Below are 15,233 nucleotides of genomic sequence, written 5' to 3'. Positions count from 1 at the left end.
TAAAAAGGGCTGGGGATGTAGCTTATTGGTAGAATGCTTGCCTAGCATATGAGACCCTGGATTCAATCCTTAGTATGGCCAAAAAATATATGTTTGTATGTATGTGTGTGTGTGTGTGTGTGCGCGCGCGCACTCACATGCACTATTTGTATATAGTAGCTTAAATAGGGACTTAAGCATGGAAAATATGCACAATATAAAATTAATGATTTTGATAATTTTTAAGTATACAGTTCAATGGTATTAACTATATTCATACTGTTATGCACTTACCATCGCTATCCATGTCCTCCTGTTGGAACACTTTTCATTTTTCCAGGCTGAAACTCTGTATCTATTAAACAATAACACCCCATTTCATCTACCTCTAGCCCCTGAAAACCACCATTCTGCTTTCTGTCTCTATGAATTTGACTCTAGGGTACCTCACATAAGTGCATCCTACAGTATTTGTCCTTTTGCAACTGTCTTATTTCACTCAGCACATTTTTCAAGTTTCATCTATGCTGTAGCACATGTAAAAATTTCTTTTCTCTTTAAGGCTGGATAGTAATTCATTGTATGTCTAAACCACATCTTGCATATTCATTCATATTGACATTTGGGTTGCTTCCATCTTTTGTGCTATTGTAATTCTGTTATGGACAAATACTGCCATCTTTAGGGGAGGGGTACTGGGGATTGAACCAAGGGGCATGTAACCACTGAACCACACCCTCAGTCTCCCTTTTTAAAATTTCTTAAATTTTGAGATAAGCTTTCATTAAGTTGCTTAGGGCCTTGTTAAGTTGCTGAGGCTGGCTTTGAAATTTGTGGTCCTCCTGTGTCATTCTTCTGAATTGCTGGGATCACGGGGGTACACTTTTTTTTTTTTTTTTGGTACTGGGGATTGAACCTGGGGGTGTTTTACCACTATATCCACAATCTTTTATTTTTTATATTTTAAGACAACATCTTGCTAAGTTGTTGAGGGTTATCACTAAACTGCTGATATTGCCTCCAACTTGTTATCCTCTTGCCTCAGTCTCCTGAGTTACTGGGATTACAAGGGTGCACCAGTATGCTGGGAGCTACTTTCAATTTTTTTTTTTTTTTTTTTGGCAATATATCCAGCAGTGAAACCATTGAATCAAAGAGTAATTTTGTGTTTATGTTTTTAAGGAACTTCCATTTTTAAAAATTTGTTCTAATCAATTATACATGACAGCAGAATACTTTTCGATTCATTGTACACAAATGGAGCATAATTCTCTGGTTATACACTAAGTAGGGTCACACCATTTGTGCAATCATCTAGGATAATGATGTCCATCTCATTCCACCATCTTTCCTATCCCCATAACCCCTTTCCTCCTCTCCTTCCCCTTTTCCCAATCCAAAGTTCTTCCACTCATCCCATGGCTCCCCCATTATGGAATAGCATCCATTTATCAGAGAAAACATTCGGCCTTTGTTTTTTGGGGGATTGGCTTACTTTCAGCATGATATTCTCCAACTCCAACCATTTACCTGCAAATGCCATAATTTTATTCTCTTTTATTGCTGAGTAATATTCCATTGTGTTTATATACCTCAGTTTCTTTATGCATTCATTTATTGAAGGGCATCTAAGTTGGTTCCATAGTTTGGCTATTGTGAATTGTGCTGTTATAAACATTGATGTGGCTGTGTCCCTGTAGTATGCTGTTTTTTTTTTTTAATATTTTTTAGTTGTAGGTGGACACAGTACCTTTATTTTTATTTATTTATTTTTATGTGGTGCTGAGGATCAAACCCAGTGCCTCGCACATGCTAGGCAAGCGCTCTACCGCTGAGCCACAACCCCAGCCCCTAGTATGCTGTTTTTAAGTCTTTTGGGTAAGAGCAAGGAGTGGGATAGCTGGGTCAAATGGTGGTTCCATTTCAAGTTTTTAAAGGAATCTCCATACTACTTTCCAGACTGATTGCAGCAATTTGCAGTCCCACCAGCAATGTATGAGTGTGTCTTTTCCCCACATCCTTGCCAACACTTATTGTTGCTTGTATTATTGATAACTGTCATTCTGACTGGAGTAAGATGAAATCTCAGAGTAGTTTTGACTTGCATTTCTCTAATTACTAGAAATGTTGAATAGTTTTCATATATTTGTTGATTGAGTCTGAGAAGTATCTGTTCAGCTCCTTAGCCCATTTATTGATTGTGTTATTTGTTTTTACTGTTAAGTTTTTTGAGTTGTTTATATATCCTGGAGATTCGTGCTCTATCTTATGGGTGTGTGGTAAAATTTTTCCATGGTACCTATACCATTTCCATCAGCAATGCACAAGGGTTCCTGTGTTTCCACATTTGTATCAATATTCATTATCTTGTGTTTTAAACACATATATAGGCCATATACGATGGCATAATGCCTATAATCCCAGCAGCTTGGTAGGCAGAGGCAGGAGGATCATGAGTTCAAAGCTAGACTCAGCAGCTTAGCAAGATGCTAAGCAACTCAGAGAGACCCTGTCTCTAAATAAAATTCAAAACAGGGCTGGGGATGTGGTTCAGTGGTCGAGTACCCCTGAGTTTAATCTCTGGTACCTGCCCCCCAAATATGTACATAGTAGCTATCCTAATAGGTATGAGATTTTATCTTACTGTGGCTTTTTTTTTTTTTTTTGGTACGAGGGATTGAACTCAGGGGCATTCAACCACTGAGCCACATCCCCAGCCCTACTTTGTATTTTATTTAGAGTCAGGGTCTCACTGAGTTGCTTAGTGCCTTACTGTTGCTGAGACTAGCTTTGAACTCACAATCCTCCTGCCTCAGCCTCCCAAGCAACTGGGATCACAGGCAAGTGTTACCATGCCCAGCAGCCCTTCCTGTGGTTTTTGATTTGTGCTTCTCTAATGATTATTAAAGCTGAGCATCTTTTCATGTGTTAAGTCATTTCTAAACTCTTTTTTGGAGAAATGTCTCAAAAACCTTTACCCACTTTTTAAATTGGATTGTTTGGTTTCATTGTAATTGAATTTTAGGAGTTCTTTACATATTCTAGATGTTAACCTCTTATTAGATATATGATTTACAAATATGTTCCTTCATTCTGTAGGTTGCCTCTTCACTCTATTGATAATGTCCTGATTTTTTAAATTCAATAGATTTTTTAAATTTTTTGTACTGAGGATAGAACCTAGGGGTGCTTTACAACTGAGCTACATCTCAATCCTTTTTATTTTTTATTTTGAATCAGAGTAATGTTAAATTGCTGAGGCTGGGCTCCAATTTGTGATCCTCTTGCCTCAGTCTCCCAAGTCTCTGGAATTACAGGTGTGCACCACCACACATGACTCTGATTTTTTCCCCCTGCAGAACTAGGGATGAATCCAGACCTCTCAGATGCTAGGTAAGCACTCCACCAGTAACCTACAGCTCCAGCCTCAATGAAGAGTTTTCTTTTCTTTTCTTTTCAGGGGCACTTTATCACTGAGCCACATCTCCATTTATTTATTTATTTATTTTAGTTGTAGATGGACACAATACCTTTATTTTATTTATTGTGATGCTGAGAATTGAACCCAGTACTCATGCATGTTAGGCAAGCATTCTACCTCTGAGCCACAACCCCAGACTTCCCCAGCCTTCCCCAGCCTATATATATGTTTTTTTATTTGTTTGTTTGTTGTTTAGAGACAGGGTTTCACTGAGTTGCTGAGGCTGGCTTTGAATTTTCAATTCTCTTCCTACCTCAATCTCCCAGCCTGCTGGGATTACAAGCATGTGTCACTGCACCCGGCCCCATTTGGCTGTATGTCACGTTTAGCTCCATAATAACCCACTTTTAATTCTGGTGTGGATTTGGGTCCTACCACCAAATGTAAGGTCAACATTTTCTACAAGACTCTGTTCTCCAGGCTGCTGGGTGATTTTGACAAAGCCCTGGCCATGACCAAGTTGACCTCTGCTGCTGAAGGCAGAACTGCAACAAGTAAGGACAGAAACAGGGGAAAGAAGAGCAGAGGGAGATTCAGTCTGCTGTTCAGGAGCAACTACACCATGTGTGGGACAAAATGAAATGTGGAAGCACCTGTTTAAAAATGGTCAAGAGGCTTAAAAGCCGCAAGAGAGAGGAATCAGATTACATATAGAGGGAGACCAATTTGTATCTCAGCAGATTTTTCAACCCAGACCCTCAAAGCCAGGAGATCATGGAACAACCTATACCAAGCTCTGAAAGAAAATGGATGCCAAACAAGAATCTTATATCCAGTAAAACTAAACTTTAGATTTGATGATGAAATAAAAACCTTCCATGATAAACAAAAGTTAAAAGAATTTACAACTAGAAAGCCTGCACTACAGAACAACCTTAGCAAAATATTTCAAGAAGAGGAAATGAAAAGCAATGATGAAAATCAGCAGAAAGAGGTGTTACACTAAAGGAAAATCTAATCAGAGGAGAAACCAAGTCACATTAAATACCAAAAACAAACAAAAATTCCTGGGAATACAAATCATGTATCAATAATAACCCTTAATGTTAATGGCCTAAACTCACCAATCAAAAGACATAGACTAGTAGATTGGGCCAAAAAAAAAAAAAAAAAGACCCAACAATATGCTGCCTCCAAAAGACTCATTTCATAGGAAAAGATATCCACAGACTGAAGGTCGGGAAAATCATATCACTCACATGTACTGTGGAAGCAAGCAGGGGTTTCCATCCTCATAAAGTAGACTTCAAGCTAAAGTCAATCAAAAAGGATAAAGAAGGACAGTACATACTGCTCAAGGGAACCATACACCAACAAGACTTAACAATTATAAATATATATGCCCCAAACAATGGAGCGTCTATATTCATCAAACTCTTCTCAAGTTCAAGAGTCAAATAGACCACAACACAATAATTCTGAGTGACTTTAACACACCTCTTTAATCACTAGATAGATCTTCCAAAGAAAAGTTGAACAAAGAAACTTTAGAGCTCAATAATACAATCAGTAACTTAGACTTAACTGACATATATAGAATATTTCATCCTTCAATAAGAGAATACACTTTCTTCTCAGCAGCATGTGAATCCTTCTCTAAAATAAACCATATATTATGCCACAAAGCAACTCTTAGCAAATATAAAAAAGTAGAGATACTACCCATTCTATCAGATCATAATAGAATGAAATTAGAAATCAATGATAAAATAAGAAATAAAAGCTACTCCAACACCTGGAGATTAAATATTATGCTACTGGGGGCTGGGGTTGTGGCTCAGTGGTAGAGCACTTACCTAGCATGGGTGAGGCACTGAGTTCGATCCCCAGCACCACATAAAAATAAAACAGATAAACAAAGGTATTGTGGCCATCTACAACTAAAAAATATTTTAAAAAATATGCTACTGAATGAACAATGGCTTGCAGAAGACATCAAGGAGGAGATTAAAAAATTTTTAGATGTGAATGAGAACACAGATACAACATATCGAAATCTATGAGACACTATGAAAGCAATTCTAAGAAGAAAGTTCATTGCATGGAGTTCATTCCTTCAAAGAAGAAAAAGTCAACAAATAAGTGACTTAACATTACATCTCAAAGCCCTAGAAAAAGAAGAACAAATCAACACCAAAAGCAATAGAAGACAAGAAATAATTAAAATCAGAGGTGAAATAAATGTAATTGAAACAAAAGAAACAACTTAAAAATTGACAGAACAAAAAGTTGGTTCTTTGAAAAAAATAAATAAAATTGACAGACCCTTAGCTACGCTAATGAAGAAAAGGAGAGAACTCAAATTACCAGCATACATGATTAAAAAAAAAGTAATATCACAACAGACACTACAGAAATACAGAGGATAATTAGAAATTATTTTGAAAACTTATACTCCAATAAAATAGAAGATAGTGAAGGCATCGACGAATTTCTTAAGTTATACATCTTGCAGGTTGAATCAGGAAGATATACACAATTTATTTATTTTTTAAATTTTTTTTTAAGTTGTAGATGAACACAGTATCTTCACTTTTATTTATTTATTTTTATGTGGTGCTGAGGATCGAACCCAGGGCCTCATGCATGCAAGGCGCTCTGCCACTGAGCCACAACCCCAGTCCCAGGAAGACATACACAATTTAAATAGACCAATATCAAATGATGAAATAGAAGATGCCATCAGAAGCCTACTAACCAAGAAAAGCCCAGGACCAGATGGATACACAGCCAAGTTCTATAAGATCTTTAAAGAAGAACTAATACCAATACTCTTCAATTTATTTCAGGAAATAGAAAAAGAGGCAGCACTTCCAAACTCATTCTATGAGGCCAATATCACCCTGATTCCAAAACCAGGCAAAGACACATAAAGAAAGGAAACTTTAGACCAATATCTCTAATGAACATAGATGCAAAAAGTCTCAATATAATTCTGGCAAATCAAATACAAAAACATATCAAAAAGATCAAGCACCATAATCAAGTGGGATTCATCCCAGGTATGCAAAGTTGGTTCAACATAAGGAAATCAATAAATGTAATTCATCACATCAATGGACTCAAAGATAAGAATCATATGATCATCTCAAAAGATGCAGAAAAAGCATTTGACAAAAATACAGCACCCCTTCATGTTCAAAACATTAGAAAAACTAAGGATAACGGGAACATATCTCAACATGGTAAAGGCTATCTATGCTAAGCCCCAGGCCAATATCATTCTAAATGGAGAAAAATTGAAGGCATTCCCTCTAAAAACTGGAACAAGACAAGGATGCCCTCTTTCACAACTTCTATTTAACATAGTCCTTGAAACACTGGCCAGAGCAATTAGACAGACAAAAGAAATTAAAGGGATGCGTATAGGAAAAGAAGAACTTAAATTAGCACTATCTGCTGACGATATGATTCTATGCCTAGAAGACCCAAAAAGCTCCACCAGAAAACTTCTAGAACTAGTAAACGAACTCAACAAAGTAGCACGTTATAAAATCAACACCTACAAATCAAAGGCATTTCTGTATATCAGTGACAAATCCTCTGAGAGGGAATGAGGAAAACTACCCCATTTATAATAACCTCAAAAAAATAAAATAAAATACTTGGGAATCAACTTAATGAAAGAGGTGAAAGATCTATACAATGAAAACTACAGAACCCTAAAGTAAAAAAAAAAAAAAAGACTTAGAAGATGGAAAGATCTACCTTGCTCTTGGATAGGCAGAATTAATATTATCAAAATGTCCATACTTCCAAAAGCACTATACAGATTTAATGCAAAATCCCAATGGCATTCCTCAGAGAAAAAGCAATCATGAAATTCATCTGGAAAAATAAGGAGACCCAGAATAGCTAAAGCTAACTAATAGTAACAAAAGCAGCATGGTATTGGCACCAAAACAGACTGGTAGACCAGTGGTACAGAATAGAGGACACAGAGACTAACCCACGAAATTACAATTATCTTATATTAGACAAAGTCTCCAAAAACATGCTTTGGAGAAAAGATAGCCTCTTCAACAAATGGTGCTGGGAAAACTGGAAATCCATATGCAACAAAGTGGAATTAAACCCCTATCTCTCACCATGCACAAAACTCAACTCAAATGGATCAAGGACTTAGGAGTACAACCAGAGACCCTGCGTCTAATAGAAGAAAAAGTAGGCCCTAATCTCCATCATGTGGGATTAGGCCCCAACTTCCTTAATAAGACTCCTATAGTGCAAGAATTAAAACCAAGAATCAATAAATGGAATGGACTCAAACTAAAAGTTTTTTTTTTTTTTTCAGCAAAAGAAACAATCTGTAAGGTCAATAGAGAGCCTACATCTTGGGAGCAAATTTTTACCCCTCACACATCAGATAGAGCATTAATCTTTAGGGTATATAAAGAACTCAAAAAGCTAAACACCAAAAAAAAAAAAAAAAACAACAACAAAAAACAAATAACCCAATCAATAAATAGGCCAAGGACCTGAATAGACAACTTTTCAGAAGAGGACATTCAATCAATCAACAAATATATGAAAAAATGTTCATCATCTCCAGCAATTACAGAAATGCAAATCAAAACTACTCTAATATACCATCTCACTCCAGTCAGAATGGCAGCTCTTTTGAAGACAAATAACAATAAGTGTTGGCCAGGACATGGGGGAAAAGGCACACTCTTAATTGCTGGTGGGACTGCAAATTGGTGTAGCCAATATGGAAAGCAGTATGGAGATTCCTTGGAAATCTGGGAATGGAACCACCATTTGACCCAGCTATCCCTCTCTTTGTTCTCTACCCAAAGGACTTAAAAACAGCATACTACAGGGACACAGCCACATCAAAGTTTATAGCAGCACAATTCACAATAGCTAAACTGTGGAGCCAACCTAGATGCTCTTCAGTGGATGAATGGATTTAAAAAATGTGGCATATATACACAATGGAATTTTACTCAGCAATAAAAGAGAATAAAATCATGGCATTTGCAGGTAAATGGATGGCGTTGGAGAAGATAATGCTAAGTGAAGTTAGCCAATCCCAAAAAAACAAATGATGAATGTTTTCTCTGATATAAAGGGGCTGACTCATAGTTGGGTAGGGAGGGGGAGCATAGAAGGAATAGATAAATTCTAGATAGGGAAGAGGGATGGGAGGGAAAGGGAGGGGGCACGGGATTGGCAAGGGTGATGGAATGTGACGGACATCATTATCCAAAGTACATGTATGAAGACATGAATCGGTGTGAACATACTTTATATACAAACAGAGGTATGAAAAATTGTTCTATATGTGTAATAAGAATTGTGATGCATTCCACTGTCATGTATTTAAAAAAACAGGGGCTGGAGTTGTGGCTCAGTGGCAAAGCACACGCCTAGAGTGTGGGAGGCCCTGGGTTCGATCCTCAGCACCACATAAAAATAAATAAATAAAATAAAGCTATAAAGAAAATACAAATAAAACATAAAACCAATAAAAATTTTTTAGTTGTTGATAGACCTTTATTATTTTTTACTTATTTATATGTGATGCTGAGAATCAAACCCAGTGCCTCACACATACCAGGCAAGTGCGCTATTGCTGAGCCCCAGCCCCAGTCCCTTAACAGAACTATTAACCATGATAAGCCAGGCACACTGTTAACACACCTATAATCCCAGCGGCTCAGGAGGCTGAGGCAAGAGGATTACAAGTTCAAAGGCAGCCTCAAAAACTTAGTGAGGCTCTGCCTAAGCAATTCAGTGAGACTCTGTCTCTAAAGAAAATATAAAAAGGGGTGGGGAATGTGGCTCATGGTAAAGAACTCCTGGGTTCAATCCCTAGTACAAAATAAAATAAAATAAATAAAAAGATAAATACATCACAGGATGTGGGTGGCATGCATGGAAATGATAGGATATTTCAGCAGAGATACAGAAACAATGAAGAGCCAACGGGAAATGATGCAAAAGAAAAATATGATATCAAGATGAAGGAATTTTTTTATAGACTTGACAACAGACTGGGCCCAGCAGAGAAAAGTATCATGAAGTTGAAGACAGTTAACAGAATTTATCCAGCTTGAAACACAAAGAGAAAACATAATGAGAAAAAATAAGACAACAAACAAAACACTCAAGATCTAGGAGACAATATCACACAGTCTAACTTACATGAAATTGGAGTCCCAGAAGGTCAAGATAGAATGAAAAGGGCAAAAGAAATATTTAAACAGTTCATTTCCTAAAATTAATGAAATATACCAACTGATTCAAGAGATCAGTATGGGCTGGGGGTGTAGCTCAATGGTAGAGTGCTTGTTCAGCATGCCTGGAACCCTGGGTTCAATCCCCAATTCTACAAAGAAAAAGAAAAAAAAAACATTATATTTAGGTACATCATGATAAAACTACTGGACACCAAAGATAAAGAGAAAATCTTGAAAGCAATGAGAGAATAAAAGACAAAACCAGTAAGAATATGGCTGTCTTCTAGTCAAAGAGTGTAGAAAAGCACTTTTTTGGGGGGGTGCAGGGGACTTAACCCAGTGATGTTTTACCACTGAACTACATCCCCAGTGCTTTTTATTTATTAAAAAATTTTTATTAGCCCTTTTAATATTTTATTTAGAAACAGGGCCTTGCTAAGTTGTGGAAGCTGGCTTTGAACTCACGATCCTCCTGCCTCAGCCTCCCAAGCCATTGGGAATACAGGTGTGCTCCACTGTGACCAGCAAAAAGCCCTTTTTAAATGCTGAAGGTGGGAAGGGGGGAGACTGTGAGAAGAGAATGGAATGCACATTAGTGGTATTGGGACATCTTTTTAAGAATAAAGTTGATTCTCATGAGGTCATGTTTACTACTACAAGTCATTGGAGAGCTGGCTTACATCTGGATTTCCCTTAACTCTGCAGTGCAGCTTAAAGTTCTTGGGGAGGGGGTGTCACAGTCCCTACCTTGAATGGCCCTGAGCCTTGACTTGGATTCCTCTGTCTAAAAAGACCAGAAAATACCCATCCTGTTCTGCAGCTCTTTTGGGGGAATTGGCAAATGTCCTCAGGGAAAAAACTCAACACTAATGTTAGATTTACCTCTTTGGGTTCTTGTCTTCTTCTCAATCTTGGCCTGATAACTCCACATCACCTTATCACCCTATCTTAGACCTTTTCATGTTGCTATAACAGAATACCATAGTCTGGTAGTTTATAAAGAGAATACGTTTTTTTTCCTCACAGTTCTGAAGACTCAGATCAAGATGCCAGTATCTGGTGAGGGCCTTTTTGATGCATCATCCCATGGTGGAAGGTGGTAAAGCAAGACAAGAATTAAGAGAAGACTGAACTTTCTTTTATAGCACTCTATTTGTTACCAGAGTCTAAAGCCAGAACCCTAACTCCTGGGATCTAACAAACTATATCCAGTTACTCACCACAAAAATAAATAAATAAATAAAACAAAAAAGGTAATGGTGAAAAGCATGGGAGGAACTTTCATCAGTGTAGCTACACGAGGAAGACAAAGGACCGGCGTGTCCTTAGGCCTGTCTTCAAGGGATTGACAATGATTTTTAGGTTATATAAAGGGGGATTTAATTTAATTTAATTCTTTTTTAAAGCTGAGTAATATTCCATTGTGTATATATATATACCACATTTTCTTTATCCATTTATCTGTTAAATACATGTAGGTTGGTTCCATAGTTATTGTAAGTTGAGCTGCTATAAACGTTGATGTGGCTGCATCACTATAGTATCAATTTTAAGTCCTTTGGGTATAAACTGAGGAGAGGGATAGCTGGGTCAAATGGTAGTCCCATTCCAAGTTTTCTGAGTAATCTCCATATCACTTTTCATAATGGTTGCACTAATTTTCAGTCCCACCAGCAATGTATGAGTGTGCCTTTTTCTCCACATCCTCACTAACATTTATGGTTGCTTGTATTATTGACAATTGCCATTCTAACTGGAGTGAAATGAAATCTTAGAGTTGTTTTGATTTGAATTTTTCTAATTGCTAGAGATGTTGAATATTTTTTCATATATTTGTTGATTGAATGTATTTCTTCTGTGAAGTGTCTATTCAGTTCCTTAGCCCATTTGTTGAGTTATTTTATTTTTTGGTGTTAAGTTTTTTGAGTTCTTTATGTATCCTGGAGATTAATGCTATCTGAGGTGCATGTGGTAAAAATTTTTCCCATTCTGGTAGGCAGGAGGATCTCCAGTTCAAAGCCAGCCTCAGCAACTTAGTGAGGCCCTAAACAACTTACAGAGACCCTGTCTCAAAATGAAAAATAAAAAGGGCCAGGCATGGTGGTGCATGCCTATAATCCCAGCAGCTTGGGAGGTTGAGGCAGGAGGATCACGAGTTCAAAGATAACCTCAGCAACAGCAAGGCAACTTGGTTAGACTCTGTCTCTAAATAAAATACAAAATAGGGCTGAGGATGTGGCTCAGTGGTTGAGTGCCCCTGAGTCAATCCCGGCTACCAAAAATAAAGATAAATTAATTAATTAATTAATTAAAAATAAAAAGGGGACTGGGGCTGTAGCTCAGTGGTAGAGCACACACCTTGCACATGTGAGGCACTGGGTTTGATCCTCAGCACCACATAAAAAATAAATAAATAAAAATATTTAAAAAATAAAAAGGGCTGTGGATGTGGCTTAGTAGTTAGGTGTCTTTGGGTTCAATCCCTGCTACCAAAACAATAATAAAAAAAATAAATAAATAAAAATTTTAAAGAACTGGGGCTATAGCCCAGTGGTAGAACACTTGCTTAATGTGCTTCAAGGCCTGGGTTCATTCCCCAGTACTGGGTGGGGCAAAGGAATAAGGAAGGGAAGAATGTACAGATCTCATCAGGGCATGAGCATTAGGTCTTTTACCAGGTTGACAATCTGGAGAAAAGAACCTTGAGGCATATGATATTTTATCACATCAAAATGCCCTCTGGAAATTTGCCCTGACAAGATAATAGCAAAGTTTTATATGAAAAACACATATATTCATTGTACTACTATTTATAAGAGCAAAAAGTTGGAAATAACCTGAAAGTCTTGAGTTTTGTTTGTTTGTGATGCGGGGGGATTGAACCCAGGATCTTTTTTTATGCTAAGCAAGCACTCTACAACTGAGCTATACCCACAGCTCCTAAATGTCTGTTAGTATGAGGTTGGCCCATGAGCTATGGCCTATACTTACAATAGAATATTATGCTGCTTTGAAAAGGAAGGGTCAGAGCTGGGCACAGTGGTGCACATCTGTAATCCCAGTGGTTCGGGAGGCTGAGGCAAGAAGATGGTGAGTTCAAAGCCAGCCTCAGCAAAAGCAAGGTGCTAAGCAATTCAGTGAGACCCTGTCTCTAAATAAAATACAAAATGCTCAGTGGTCGAGTGCCCCTGAGTTCAATTCCCAGCAATCCCCCCAGCCTAAAAAAAAAATAGAAAGAAAAAGGAAGGGTCTGGATATGCCCGTGATGTGATCATATGTTTGCAAATACATTGGTGTTGATATGGAATCTAAAATAATGTAGAATGAGGGTGAGGAAAGGAGAAAGTAAGTTATGAGGAGACTTTGATATTCTCAGTATTATTAGAATCTTATAATAAGAGTTCAATTCATCAAGTCAATGAGTACATACTTAATGTCTGTTCTATGCTGGCCACTGTTTACATATATCATAAAAAACAACAAGAAGAAAGTTGTGTGTGGTTGTGTGTTCCTGTTATCCTGGATACTTGGGAGGCTAAGGTGAGAGGATGGCTTGAGCCCAGGAGTTTGAGGCCAGCCTGGACAACACAGCAAGATAATAAACATCCAAACAGTGATCAGGTGTCAACTAAAAGTCCAACTCCTCAAGAAGTGAAATAACTGGCCACAGAAGACAGCACACAACAAGTAATTTCAGGAACAGTGAGGGATCAAAAAAGTGATGTTTAAGCAGAATGTTGAAGGAGGAAATGTTGGCTGCGAGGAGACAGGGCAACCTGTCCCAGGTCTTTGCCAGAGTAGGGTTGGGGAGGAAGGACAGACGGATGAGGAGACAAGAGCTATTAGCTTCCAGGCCTTTGGTCAGTGATGGGCCTAAAGGTGCCCTCTGGTGACCTGTCCAGGGTCAAGGCTTTCTTCTGCCGTTCTGTTCAGATTCTGAGGCCACCATTCAACCTCAGCTACTGGAAAACAAGCAAGAAACAGCCCAAGCCTTTGTCCTCCTCAAAACTCCCCAGAATGCTGCCTGCTCCTTGTCCTTCCTCCCTCCTCCAGCTAGCCTCACTGCCTCCCACCAGGGGTCCCTCCCAACCCATGGTCTCTTGGTCCCTGCAGCCCTGTAAGCAGAGACTCAGTGTCCAACAGCCCAGAATTCTACCCTGGGTCTCCTCCTTTGGTGGGGTCTGAGGCCCTGAGGCCAGCATTGTCAGTCAGCAGCCCCTGCCCAGTACCCAACTGACTCAGGCCCCATGCGTAGGAGGCAGCAGGGAGTGGCCATGAGCAGGGCCCATTGCTGGCTGCCATCCATGGCAGCGTGGGGGGGTTAATAGGGAGCAGGCAAGGCCTTGAGGACCACTGGAGGCAGATGAATGATGGCCCCTGGGGATGCACATTGAGGCAATCTCCTACCCCCTGTGACAGTCCTGGCTCGGTGGGACTGGGGACCAGTAGGGCTGAAAGTTGATGATCCACTCACTCCTGTCTCTCCCACAGATTGCCGTGTCTATAGGGTCTTCTTTAACTATGAGGTCTCCCAAATTATGAGAAATAGATTTCTGTTGTTTATAAATTACCCAGTCTAAAAGTTTTTGTTATAGCAGCCAGAATGATGAAAGACATGGCCAATTCTAGGTTTCATTCATCTCCATTTTTTTTTCTTTTTTTGTACCAGGGGTTGAACCCAGAGGTGTTTAACCACTGAGCCATATCGCCAGCCCTTTTTATTTTTTATTTTGAGACAGGGTCTCACTAAGTTGCTTTGGGCCTTGGTAAATTGCTGAGGCTGACTTTGAAATTGCAATCCTCCTGCCTCAGCTTCCCCAGCCACTGGGATTATAGATGTACGCCACCACATCCAGCTTTATTTTATTTTATTTAATGTGTTTATTTTCATTCTTTTTGCAGTACTGGGTATTGACCCCAGGACCTCATGCATGCTAGGCAAGCATTCTAACACTGAGCCACATTCCCCTCCCTTTTCATTTTTTTTTCAGAACAAATCATTGTGTGCAATGTTGGATCCTATTTCTTCAACTTAATCTTGGAAGCATTTATTTTGGTTCCAATTTCCTGGGTGATCTTTGTACATTACTGGATAATGTTCCATGGAGCAGAAGCACCTTAGCTCCTTCATTTACGAACTTCTATCTTTCCTGAGGGTGTGTGTGTATGTGTGTATGGGGTGGGGCATATGGGGAGAATCCTGTCATGTTCATGCTAGGCAAGCATTCTACCACTGAGCAACATCTCCAACCCAGGTATTTTCTTTCTTTCTTTTCTTTTCTTTCTTTCTTTCTTTCCTTCTTTCTTTCTTTCTTTCTTTCTTTCTTTCTTTCTTTCTTTCTTTCTTTCTTTCTTTCTTTCTTTCTTTCTTTCTTTCTTTCCGTGTGTGTGTGTGTGTGTGTGTGTGTGTATGTGTGAACTCAGGGGCACTCACCAATGAGCCACATCCCCAGCCCTATTTTGTATTTTATTTAGAGACAGGGTCTCACTGAGTTGCTTAGCACCTGGCCTTTGCTGAGGCTGGCTTTGAACTGGCAATCTTCCTGCCTCAGCCTCCCCAGCTGCTGGGATTACAGGCGTGTACCACT

Source organism: Marmota flaviventris, chromosome 1, assembly GCF_047511675.1.
Source record: "Marmota flaviventris isolate mMarFla1 chromosome 1, mMarFla1.hap1, whole genome shotgun sequence".
In the NCBI taxonomy this organism is placed as follows: domain Eukaryota; kingdom Metazoa; phylum Chordata; class Mammalia; order Rodentia; family Sciuridae; genus Marmota; species Marmota flaviventris.
The sequence above is the reverse complement of the archived record's forward strand: the minus strand, read 5'-3'. Positions refer to the sequence as shown.